Here is a 13,710-nt window from a genome sequence, read left to right on the forward strand (position 1 = left end):
TGGGCACATGTCTCAGTACTTCCTGAAGCTGTATCACAGGTGAATGCTTAACTTTAGCATAATAATCTTTCAAAATTGACTGAGATCTGTCTCAGATATTTGGAGTTCACAACTGTATATTAAACTGCCTGTCTCTAATAATAGCCAGCCATAAGATGCCCACAAGATTAGTAATAAAGGGAAATAATTAGAAAGAAATTGGAAGTCCTGGGTAAATTTGCTGTGTCTCTACATTTATAGTCACACCTAGTGCCCTTTTTCTTATGAGTATTTATGGCATGAGGGGTTAGGTTAGAGTATGTCATAATGAAACTGGCCTGGAGAAAAATTATACCCAGGCCTGAAATATAAGCAATTTAGACAACTGTACCAAGCAGAATATATTTTAAGGACACCTAAACAATTTTGGTCTAAGTCAGTGGTTCTCAGACTTGAGCATGCATCAGGCACCCGGAAAGCTTATTAAAACACAAGTTTTTGGATCTCATTCCCAGAGTATATGATTAAGCACATATGAAGTGGGCCTTAAGAATTTGCATTTCTGAGAAGTTCCCACATGATGCTGACGATGATGGCCTGAAGACTTCACTTTGAGAAGCACTTTCCTAGGTTGGTTATTTAAGTTTCTGCCTGCTTCATTCTTACAAAACAGACATTACTGTGGTTTGGCTTACAGCCAATGCACTAAGTATTCTTATTTTTCAATAGCGTCCGTGTCATGTGATTTCCCAATTTACCTCCGGGTATCCACTAGCCAGGGCTAGTGCTTAAAAAATTGCCTAATCACAATGGTAGGGGAGAGATCATATTAGTCCCATGCCTAAAGAGTGTAAACCAAAAATGAAATTCTAAGACCCCCCTAACCATCTGAATGGACTTCCTCCTCAGCCAGGGCTCTTTTACAGTTTAACCTGAAAGACAGTTTCAGGCCATTAGGGAAAGTGCAGGGGTCAAACATGCCTCATTATACCTCTCTGGCATTAACATCAACACAAACCTTAAGTCCCATAAGAAACATTTACAACCTATTCTCTCTGAAGCCTACTATCTGAAGGCTTCCTCTGCAAATAAGAACTTTGGTCTCCATAACCTCTTATTGTAATGCCCAACCTTGTTTTTACTAACCCTGTTTTTAGACTTCCCCTTTTCCTTTAATCACCTAGCCTTGTTTCCACCTGAATTGACTCTCCCTTAGCTAAGAGAGCCAGACAGACTTCATCTTGGCTCTTTCACTGGCAGCCCCTTCCTCAAGAACTTAACTTGTGCAAGCTGACTCCCAGCACATCCAAGAATGCAATTAACTGATAAGATACCGTGGCAAGCTATATCTGCAATTCCCAGGAATTCGTCTGATTGATAACGCCCAAAGCCCAGAGTCTATCACCTTGTAATAGTCTTAAAGCCCCTGCACCTGGAACTGTTCACTTTCCTGTAACCATTTAGCCTTTTAACTTTTTGCCTACTTTATTTCTGTAAAATTGTTTTAACTAGACCCCCCTCCCCTTTCTAAACCAAAGTATAAAAGGAAATCTAGCCCCTTCTTCGGGGCCAAGAGAATTTTGAGCGTTAGCCATCTCTCGGTCACCGGCTAATAAAGGACTCTTAATTTGTCTCAAAGGGTGGCGTTTTTCTAACTCGCTTGGGTATAACATTATCTTAACCCAGACATTCTTTTCTGTTGATCTTAGGTCTTTAGATAAACTCAACCAATTGTCAGCCAGAAAATTTTTCAATCCATCTATAAGCTGGAAGCCCCCACTTCAAGTTGTCCCCCCTTTATAGACCAAACCAATGTATTTCTTAAATGTATTTGATTAAAGTCTCATATCTCCCTAAAATGTATAAAACCAAGCTGCACCCCGACCACCCTGGGCACATGTTCTCAGGACTTCCTGAGGGCTTTGTCAGGGGCCATGGTCACTCATATTTGGCTTGGAATAAATATTTTCAAATATTTTGCAGAATTTGAGTCTTTTTGCCAATAAGAGGTTAATAATTTCATGTTACTTTATTTTTCCTCCTCTATCTTTATTTTTTATAACTTTTATGTTAATTTCAGGAGTACATGTGCAGGTTTGTTACATAGGTAAACTTGTGTCATGGGGGTTTGTTGTACATATTATTTCATCACCCAGGTATTAAGCCTAATACCCATTAGTTATTTTTCCTGATTCTCTCCCTTCTCCCACCCTCCACCCTTCAATAAGCACTAGTGTGTGTTGTTCTCCTCTGTATCTATGTGTTCTCATCATTTAGTTCCCATTTATAAGTGAGTACATGTAGTATTTGGTTCTCTGCTTCTGTGTTAGTTTGCTAAGGATAATAGCCTTCATCCATCCACATGGACATAATCCCATTTTTTTTATGGCTACATAGTATTCCGTGGTGTATATGTACCATATTTTTTAATCCAGTCTACCATTGATGGACATTTATGTTGCTTCCATGTCTTTGCTATTGTGAATAGTGCTGTAATAAACATGCATGTGTGTGTGTCTTTACAGTAGAATGATTTATATTTCTTTGAGTATATAACCAGTAATGGGATTGCTGGGTCAAATGGTATTTCTGTTTTTAGGTCTTTGAGGAATTGCCACACTGTCTTCTATCATGGTTCAACTAATTTACCTGCACACCAACGATGTATAAGTGTTTATTTTTCTCTACAACCTCACCAGCATTTGTTACTTTTTGACTTTTTAATAATAGCCATTTTGACTGGTGTGAGATGGTATCTCACTGTGGTTTGAATTAGCATTTCTCTAATGCTCAGTGATGTTAATCTTTTTTTACATACGCTTGTTGGCCACATGTAAGTCTTTTTTTTGAGAGCTGTCTATTCATGTTTTCTGCCCACTTTTTAATGGGGTTGTGTGTTTTTTCTTGTAAATGTGTTTATGCTTTTTTTTTTTTTTTTCGGAGTCTCTTTCTGTCGCCCAGGCTGGAGTGCAGTGGTGCAATCTCAGCTCAGCTCACTGCAACCCCCACCTCCTGGGTTCAACTGATTCTCTGCCTCAGCCTCCCGAGTAGCTGGGACTACAGGCGCACGCTACCACACCCAGCTAATTTTTGTATTGTTAGTAGAGACGGGGTTTCACCATATTGGCCAGGCTGGCCTCGAACTCCTGACCTTGTGATCTGCCCACCTCGGCTTCCCAAAGTGCTGGGATTACAGGCGTGAACCACCGCGTCCAGCTGTTTATGTTTCTTATAGATGCTGGATATTAGATCTTTGTCAGATGCACAGTTTGCAAATATTTTCTTTCATTCTGTTCACTTTGTTGATAGTTTCTTTTGCTTTGCAGAAGCTCTTTATTTCAATTAAATCCCATTAGTCAGTTTTTGCTTTTGTTGCAATTGCTTTTGACATCTTCGTCATGAAATCTTTGCCCGTTGCTATGTCCAGGATGGTATTGTCTAGGTTATCTGGTCCAGTGTTTTTATAGTTTTGGATTTTACATTTAAGTCTTTAATCCATCTCGAGTTAGTTTTTGTGTATGGTGTAAGAAAGGGGTACATTTTTAATCTTCTGCATATGTTTAGCCAGTTACCCCAGCACCACTTATTGAATAGGAAGTCCTTTCCCCATTGTTTTTTCTTGGTCAGGTTTGTCAAGGAGCAGACAGTTAGTTGTAGGTATATGGCTTATCATCTATTTCTGGGTTCTCTGTTCTGTTTCATTGCTCTATGTGTCTGTTTTTGTACCAGTACCATGATGATTTGGTTACTGTAGCCCTGTAGTATCGTTTGAAGTCAGGTAGCATGACGCTTCCAGCTTTGTTGTTTTTGCTTAAGATTGCCTTGGTTATTCGGTCCCTTGTTTGGTTCCATATGAATTTTAAAATAGTTTTTTTTTTGTTTTTGTTTTTTTTTTTTTTAGTTCCGTGAAGAATGTCATTGGTAGTTTAATAGAAATAGCACTGAATCTATAAATTGCTTTGGGCAGTATTGCCTTTTTAATGATATTGATTCTTCCTACACATGAGCATGGGATGTTTTTGAATTTATTTCATCCCTGATTTCTTTGAGCAGTGTTTTGTCATTCTACTTGTAGAAATCTTTTGCCTTTCTGGTTAGCTGTATTTCTAGGTATTGTTTATTTGTGTCAATTGTGAATGGGATTGTGTTCCTGATTTGGCTTTCAGATTGCAAATTGACTGTTATTGGTGTATAGGAGTGCTAGTGATTTTTGCACATTGATTTTGTATCCTGAGACTCTGCTGAAGTTGTTTATCAGCTTAAGGAGCTTTTGGGCCAAGACTATGGTGTTTTCTACATATAGGATCATGTCATTTGCAAACAGGGATAGTTTGATTTCCTCTCTTCCTATTTAGATGCTCTTTATGTTTTTGTCTTGCGTAATTGCACTGGCCAGGACTTTTATTACTACATTGAATAGGAATGCTGAGAGGGCATTCTTGTCTTGTGCTTGTTTTCAAGGAGAAGGCTTCCCAGGTTGTGCCCATTCAGTGTGATGTTGGCTGTGACCTTGTCATAGATGGCTCTAATTATTTTGAGGTGTATTTCTTCAACACCTAATTTATTGAGAGTTTTTAACATGAAGAAGTGTTGAATTTTACGGAACGCCTTTTCTGCATCTATTGAGATAATCATGTGGTTTTTGTTTTTCGTTCTGTTTTCATGTTAGCTTCAATGCAACCATGAAGAAAAGAAGTTAACTGAATGTACATACATCTAGTCAATACATAATTTATTGAGGATCTGTTATTTGCCAGGTAGGCTTAAACAATAAACAAGACAAAGACCTTGCCATCATGGTTTTTACAGGCTCTGGGACAAGTAAATAGAAAATGACACAGCAGTATGATAGGTGAGTCTTCTGATGGAGGGAGAGATGAGTGAGGTTTACCTACCTAAACTAGCCTGGGTCACGGAGGAGAAGTGATCAGGTTAACCTTTAGAGGACTCAATAATTTCAAACCCAAATTAGTTTCCTGATTCATGGTGAAATCAAGAGAAACTTTTTCCACCAAACCATGCTCTGTGATATTGATAACAATGACTAATATTTATATAGCACTTTCTATGTGCCAAGCCCTGCTTTCTAAGTGAAACCCACAAACTGTGCAGTACTGTCATTATTGTCTTCCAATTTACAGATAGGGAAACTGAGTCCCAAAATTTAAATAGTCTCCTGGAAGCATTTATTAACAAATAATAGAGCCAGGATCTGAACCCAGGTAACCTCGTTTCGGGGCTACACTTTTAACCATGTCATAACTGCTCACAAGGAAATTTAGGATTGAAATAGTATGAAAATGCCACCATGTAGCTTCTTGTTATTATTTTAACCTCATATACATGCTCACAAATTGTACCCATTAGGACAAAATCTTCAAGGCTAACCATTTTAGCTTTTGAACAATGGATTTGCTTTCAGAAAACTTCATGTACTACTGATAAAATACACTGCACCATTTAAAATGTAACATTTAAAGAGACAGTGTATATATATTGGGATCTAATTACAAAATAGGTCAAGATGATGAAACCTCTACAATTCAGGTGTTTCCCCCAGTTTTGAATCCTCAGAACCGCAATTCTGGCAACTCATTAGGCTCTGGGAAACACATAATCACAAACCAGGATCATCATGTCGCTCCTGCCTTTATCCATAACCTGCCTTTCCTGGATTCTCCATAATATTAAATGGCAACACCAACCACCCAGTTACCTCAGCTATAAACAAAGCTAGGAGTAAAGGTAAGCTCCTTTTCTCCCTTATACTCCACATTCAGTAAGTAACCAAATCCTTTTAACACCACCACTTTTTAATATCAAGCCTACGTTGTTTCTCATCTGAACATTAGTACCCTAGATCCACCCCACATTCCACATTAAATTCAGAATCATCATAATAACCACCATTTATTGAGTTCTTACTATATACTGGACACTGTGTTAAGAATACTATATGCATTATCTAATTTATTCCTCACAAAAATCTCAGGATTTGGGTACTATTGTTATGCCATTTTTCAGATTAAGAAACAGGCTCAGAGAGGTTGTTTGCTAAAAATGACATGACTAATAATTGGCAAACTTACGACTCAAAACCAATCTGACTCCAGTGTCCATGTTTTTAACCACTGTGTCATACTGGCTCCAAATATTTTTCTAAAATACAGAGATTTTTTTTTCCTGTTACTCTCTTAAAAATTTTAAATCACTTCCCACTGGCTTTAGGACAAAAATCAAAACTCCTTAAAATTACATATAACATTTGTCATGAACCTACTCTTCAATTCACATTTCCCATCCTAATCCCCAACTCCTGTGAAATGTATGCTATTTTCATGTCTAAATTCTTGCTATTTCTCAAACATACCAGACAATTTTAGGCTTCTATTTGCTAATGCCTTGTCCTCTGCCTCTAGTTCCCTTCACCTTTTCTCCATCTGGAAAATTCCAATTCATATGTTAAGATTTGGGTAAAATACAATCTTCTCTGTGTTGTTTCATATGATTACCCACACATGGAGTTGTTCCTTCAAATTCATTTTATGAAAAGGAATTTATATATACCCATACAATAGTGCTTCTAATGTTATATTGTAACTACTTGCAATTAGGCCTCCACTTAACACACAGAGAAGTCTGAACTTACATACTCTTACATGCATTTGAACATCTTAAAGTCAGAAACAATGTCTAATTCATGTCTGTGTCCTCATAACCTAGAAACATTACTGAGAGATGTAGGTGTTCGATAAATGTTAAATGAATGATACACAATAGGTGCTACATAAGGTTCTTTTTTTTTTTTTTTTTTGGCTCTTGAGAATTCTGGAAGTCTTCTTGACTAGCATAAACTAAAAGCAAAGGGTTCTGTTGCATATTTCATATATACTGTACCAGAACTCATTGTCACAATTCTAGTGACCAAATGTATATAGCTTCTAGGCTCCAACTGTAAATGTATATATTGACAAATTCTAATGTTATTTTAATCTACTCGGTGCACAGAAACACCTTTATATGTGCATGTGTTATTATGATAGCCCTCTTCCTCACTTGAGCAGAATTTTATTTTTGTCCCTTACCATGCTCCAACTCCTATCCCTGCTCTTCTAGATATACCCACAGCTATCTGCAGGCTGTGCCACTCCCCTGAATACAGTAAACTTGGCAGTGGAACAGACATGACTGGCCTGTGCTTAAAGGCAGAAGGGCTACGGCATGCCCGGTCTTCACCACTTACCCTAAACTCCACAATGCTCTTCAATTATCTCATGGACTTTCTTGTTTTTCTCTAGGGTACTGGAACCTGGAGAGAAATTCCACCATGACTTCCAACAACATATCTGGTTGCTATCTGGCTATGTTTCTGTCAGCCTTCTTTGGGGTTGAATTGTTTTTGTATCATCCTTGAGCTGAACTTCTGACACAATCCTGACTTCTAACATTCGGTTTAATCAATCTATATGGCATCCCCAAAATCATGATTTATTGCATAACTTGGTTTCGTAAGTTGTCAGAATCATAATGGAGTCATTTTTTAAAAAAAAAAATACAAACACAAACAAACTAACAAACAAAGCCTGACAAATAGAGCCAAGTAAGACCGTAAAGGGATGGCTCTCATGCACAAATGCCTGCTAACAAAAACTATTACAAAAGACTCTGCAAAAGCCAAAACGTTGCACAAAGACCATCACAAACTTAAAAAGAAAATACTTCTGAAATGATATCTGCCCAGCATCTGCCTAACCTCAGGCTGGTGCCACTCTTGTTATTGATCCTTGTAGCCAAGGATAGTTATCTCAAAGCAATCATATAATCTCCATTTTTTTAAAAATAAACCCACTTTCTTCCTTTACCTCCCTGAAAACTGATATGGTTTTATTATGGAATGCAAATTCCCACTGCAGTATATTCCCCTAAAAGTATTATTTTATTTTGGAGAACATCTCTCTGTTTTTTATTTAGGATAACAGTTTTGGATCTCTCTTGATTGGCCTAGGATTTTTTCCAATGTGTTCTACTTTAGGTGGACGCAGAACTTCTGGCCTTTTCTTTGTGGAACATAGCAGTTTATTGTATATATTTCAACGAGTTTAACCTAGCAGCTTCCCTCAACCCCAAAGTACTGTGACACCTGTTGGGGACAAATTGTGGAATTCATGTGTTTTGAAATCTCCGTGTTGAGAGATTAATTATCTTAGATTGGATTATCTCTTGCCTTCCTCAGCCTCACTCAAACTGTGATCACTCTCTGTACTGACCAGCATTACTGGAACCAGTAAGGACCCATCCAAAAAAAACAGTAGAAGTTTCCTTCTCATTAACAAGAAGGATGATTTGGGGCTAGTAACAGTTTATGGCTGATATGGTTTGGCTGTGTCCCCACCCAAATCTTAACTTGAATTGTATCTCCTAGAATTCCCACTTGTTGAGAGAGGGGCCCAGGAGGAGGTAATTGAATCATGGGGGCTTGTCTTTCCCATGCTGTTCTCGTGATAGTGAATAAGTCTCATGAGATCTGATGGGTTTATCAGGGATTTCTGCTTTTGCTTCTACCACGTTTTTCTCTTGCTGCCACCATGTAAGAAGTGCCTTTTGCCTCCCACCATGATTCTGAGGCCACCCCAGCCATGTTGGACTGTAAGTCCAATTAAACCTCTTTTTGTTCCAGTTTCGGGTATGTCTTTATCAACAACATGAAAATGAACTAATACAGCAAACTGGTACCAGTAGAGTGAGGTGTTGCTGAAAACATACCGGAAAATGTGGAAGCAACTTTGGAAGTGGGTAACAGGCAGATGTTGGAACAGTTTGGAGGGCTCAGAAGAAGACAGAAATATTTGGGAAAGTTTGGAACTTTTTAGAGACTTGTTGAGTGGCTTTGCCCAAAATACTGATAGCGATATGGACATTAAGGTCCAGGCTGAGGTGGTCTCAGATGGAGATGAGGAACTTGTTGGGAACTGGAGCAAAGGTGACTCCTGTTACGTTTTAGCAAAGAGACTGGTGGCATTTTGCCCCTACTCTAGAGATTTGTGGAACTTTGACCTTGAGAGAGATGATTTAGGGTATCTGGTGGAAGAAATTTCTAAGCAGGAAAGTATTCAAGAGGTGACTTGAGTTTTATAAGGGAAGCAGAGCATAAAAGTTCAGAAAAATTGCAGCCTGACAATGTGATAGAAAAGAAAAAACCATTTTCTGGGGAGAAATTCAAGCTGGCTGCAGAAATTTGCATAAGTAGCAAGGAGCCTAATGTTAATCCCCAAGACCATGGGGAAAATGTCTCCATGTCAGAGACCTCCAGGCCATGTCAGAGACCATCACAGACCCAAAGGCCCAGGATGAAAAAGTGGTTTTCTGGGCCAAGCCCAGGGTCCCTGTGTTGTGTGCAGCCTAGGGTTTGGTACCTTGTGTCACAGCCTCTCCAGCCATGGCTGAAAGGGGTCAATGTAGAGCTCAGGCTGTGGCTTCAGAGGGTGAAACCCCAAGCCTTGGCAGCTTCCACATGTTGTTGAGTCTGTGGGTGTACAGAAGTCAAGAATTGAGATTTGGGAACCTCTGCCTAGATTTCAGAAGATGTATGGAAACACCTGGATGCCCAGGCAAAAGTTTATTGCAGGGGCAGGGCCCTCATGGAGAACCTCTATTTGGGCAGTGTGGAAGAGAAATGTGGGGTTGGAGGTCCCACACAGAGTCCCTCCTGGGGCACTGCCTAGTGGAGCTATGAGAAGAGGGCCACCATCCTCCAGACCCCAGAAATGTAGATCTACCAACAGCTTGCACCTTGTACCTGGAAAAGCCACAGACACTCAATGCCAGCCTGTGAAAGCAGCCAGGAGGGATGTTGTACCCTGCAAAACCACAGGACCAGAGCTGCCCAAGACCATGGGAACCCACCTCTTGCATCAGTGTGACCTGGATGTGAGACATGGAATCAAAGGAGATCATTTTGGAGCTTTAACATTTGACTGCCCCACTGTATTTTGGACTTGCATGGGCCCTGTAACCCCTTTGTTTTGGTCAATTTCTCCCACTTGGAATGGCTGTGTTTATCCAATACCTGTACCCCCACTGTATCTAGGAAGTAACTAGCTTGCTTTTGATTTTACAGGCTCGTAGGCATAAGGGACTTGCCTTGTCTTAGACGAGACTTTGGAATGTGGACTTTTGGGTTAATGCTGAAATGAGTTAAGACAGGGGGACTGTTGGGAAGGCATGATTGATTTCAAAATGTGAGGACATGAGATTTGGAGGGGCCAGGGGCAGAATGATATTGTTTTACTGTGTCTCCACCCACATCTCAACTCGAATTTTATCTCTCAGAATTCTCATGTATTATGGGAGGGACCCCAGAGGAGGTAATTGAATCATGGGGGCTGTTTTTTCCTTTGGTACTCTTGTGATAGTGAATAAGTTTCACAAGATCTGATGGGTTTATCAGGGGTTTCCACTTTTGCTTCTTCCTCAGTTTTCTCTTGCTGCTGCCATTTAAGAAGTGCCTTTCGCCTCCTGCCATGATTCTGAGGCCACCCCAGCCATGTGGAACTGTAAGTCCAATTAAACCTCTGTTTGTTGCCAGTTTTGGGTATGTCTTTATCAGCACCGTGAAAAAGAACTAATACAATGGCTGTCTGGAACCCAGTGCCAGAAGAGTATGTAGAACCTGACAGCCTCGGAGATAACTGGGCTGTAGCCACCCACCTTAACCCCCTTCCCTCCCATATGGGGCTAAGAATAATGACCTGGAGGCTTAAGCTCTGAACTCTACCTAATGAGTTAGGAAACTGAAATATAGTATACTTATCCCATTCCTGACATCTTTCTTTTTCCTCTGTGTAGTTTTCCTCACTTAGAGGCCAGCCCTATAGCCTGGCTGGTGGGTTTAGGGGAATCCCAAGGCCTATCAGGGATAGTGATGATGATGGTAATGGTAGTGGTGTATACAATTCTTGTGGTTATGGTAATGGTAGCCATGGCAATGATAGCAGTGACTATGGAGATGGTCATGATGGTGATGGAAGCATTTACTTAGGGTGTTTTTTTTTTCTGTAAAATTTTTGGAAGCCTATCTCCCTTGAGTAGAACTTTGTTTTACTTTCATCTTGTATGGAATTGCTGTCTCTGTTAAAGATCAATTTTTCCCATATAATGAGTACAGCTGCTTCTCACAAATACCAATAACATATTCTAAACTACTACTTTAGATCAGGCTTATCTCTAAGAGTGGCATATGCCTGGATTATACTTGAGTTTTTCCCACAATCCTTGGATTTTATTATCCCCCTATTGCCCAGCCTCCAGAGAGGAGGTTAGGGCCTCCTGCCCTCTTCTCAGTTTCAGAGTCTGTAAATCATACCAGCCATACTCTTGGACCACAGTGCAATAAAAATAAAGCTCAATATGGGAAGAAAATTGCTCAAAAGCATGCAACTAAATGGAAATTAAACAACCTGCTCATGAATGACTTTTGGTTAAATAACAAAATTAAGATATAAATCAATAAATTCTTTGAAACTAATGAAACAAAGATGCAACATACTGGAATCTATGAAAAACAGCTAACGCAATGTTAAGCAGGAAATTCATAGTACTAAATGTCTACATCAAAAAGTTACAAAGGTCTCGGCCGGGCGCAGTGGCTCATGCTTGTAATCCCAGCACTTTGGGAGGCCAAGGCGGGCGGATCACGAGGTCAGGAGATCGAGACCACAGTGAAACCCCATCTCTACTAAAAATACAAAAAAAAAAAAAAAAGTTACAAAGGTCTCAAATTACCAACATAAAATCACAACCAGAGAAACAAGAGCAAACCAACCCTAAAGGTAGCAGAAGACAAGAAATCAACAAAATATAGCTGAACTGAAGGAGATTGAGATGTGAAAACCATACAAAAGAACAACTATTCAAGGAGTTTGTCTTTGAAAATAATTAATAAGATAGATAGGTAGCTAAAAAGAAAAAAGAGAGAAGATCCAATTAAACACAATCAGAAATGACAAAGGGGATATTGCCACTGACCCCACAGAAATACAGAAAAACCCTCAGACACTACTACTATAAATAGTTCTATGCACACAAACTAGAAAACATAGAAGAAATGGATAAATTGCTGGGATAATACAACCCTCCAAGTTTTAACCAGAAAGACTATTGAGTCCCTGAACAGACGAGTAATGAATTCTAAAATTCAGTCACTAATAAAAAGCCTGCCAACCAGAAAATTCCAGGACCAAGTGGATTCACAGCCAAATTCTACCAGATCCATAAAGAAGAGCTGGTACAATTCCTATTGAAACTATTCCTTAAAATTGCAGAGCAGGAACTCTTCTCTAACTTATTCCATGAGGCCAGCTTATAGCAAAACTATGCTATAATCCTGAGAGCAAAACCTGGCAGAGACACAACAGAAAAAGAAAACTTCAAGCCAATATGCTTGATGAACATTGATGCAAAAATACTCAGCAAAATACTAATAAACAGAATCCAGTAAGACATCAAAAAGATAATCCACCATTGTTAACTAGGCTTTAACCCTGGGATGCAAGATTGGTTCAACACACACAAACTAATAAATGTGATTCACAACATGAACAGAAAAAAAAACAAAAACCACATGATTATCTCAATAGATGCAGAAAAAGGCTTTTGATAAAATTCAGTATCCCTCTATATTAAAAACCCTCAAAAAACTAGGCATTGAAGGAACATACCTCAAAGTAACAACAGCCGTGTACGACAAACCCACAGCCACCATCATACTGGGTGGACAAAAGTTGGAAGCATTCCTTTTGAAAACTTAAACAATATAAGAATGTCCTCCCTCATCACTCCTATTCAACATAGTACTGGGTGTCCTGACCAGAGCAATCAAGCAAGAAAAAGAAATGAAAGGCACCCAAACTGGAAGAGAGGAAGTCAACCTATCCCTGTTTGCAGACAATAGGATTCTGTACCTAGAAAATATCTAGCCTCTGCCCAAAAGCTCCATGATCTGATAAACAATTTCAGAAAAGTTTAATGATACAAAATCAATGTACAAAAATAATATCTGCACACACACACACCATCAAAGATGGGAGCCAAATCAATAATGTAATCCAATTCATAGTAGCCACTAAAAGAATAAAATACCTAGAAATTCAGCTAACGAGGTAGATGAAAGATCTCTACAAAGAGACTTATAAAACACTACTCAAATAAATCATAGATGACAGAAACAAATGGAAAAACATTCCATGTTCATGGATGGAAAGAATCAATATTGTTAAAATGGCAACACTGCCCAAAGCAATTTACATATTCAATGCTATATTTATCAAGCTACCAATGACATTATTCACAGAAATAGAAAATAACTATTTTAAAATTCATATGGAACCAAAAAAGAGCCCAAATAATCAAGGCAATGCTAAGCAAAAAGAACAAAGCTAGACGCATCACACTACCCAACTTCAAACTATACTACAAGGCTACAGTAATCAAAATAGCATAGCACTAGTACAAATACAGACACATAGGCAAAGGGAACAGAACAGAGAGCTCAGAAATAATGCCACACACCTAAAACCATCTGACCTTCGACAGAGCAACTCAAGATGGATTAAAGAGTTAAATGTAAAACCTAAAACTATAAACACTTCTGAAGACAACCTAGGCAACACCATGCTGGACATAGGAATGGGCAAATATTTCATGACAAAGATGCCAAAGAGAATGGCAACAAAA

This window comes from Nomascus leucogenys, chromosome X (genome assembly GCF_006542625.1).
Source record: "Nomascus leucogenys isolate Asia chromosome X, Asia_NLE_v1, whole genome shotgun sequence".
Classification (NCBI taxonomy): domain Eukaryota; kingdom Metazoa; phylum Chordata; class Mammalia; order Primates; family Hylobatidae; genus Nomascus; species Nomascus leucogenys.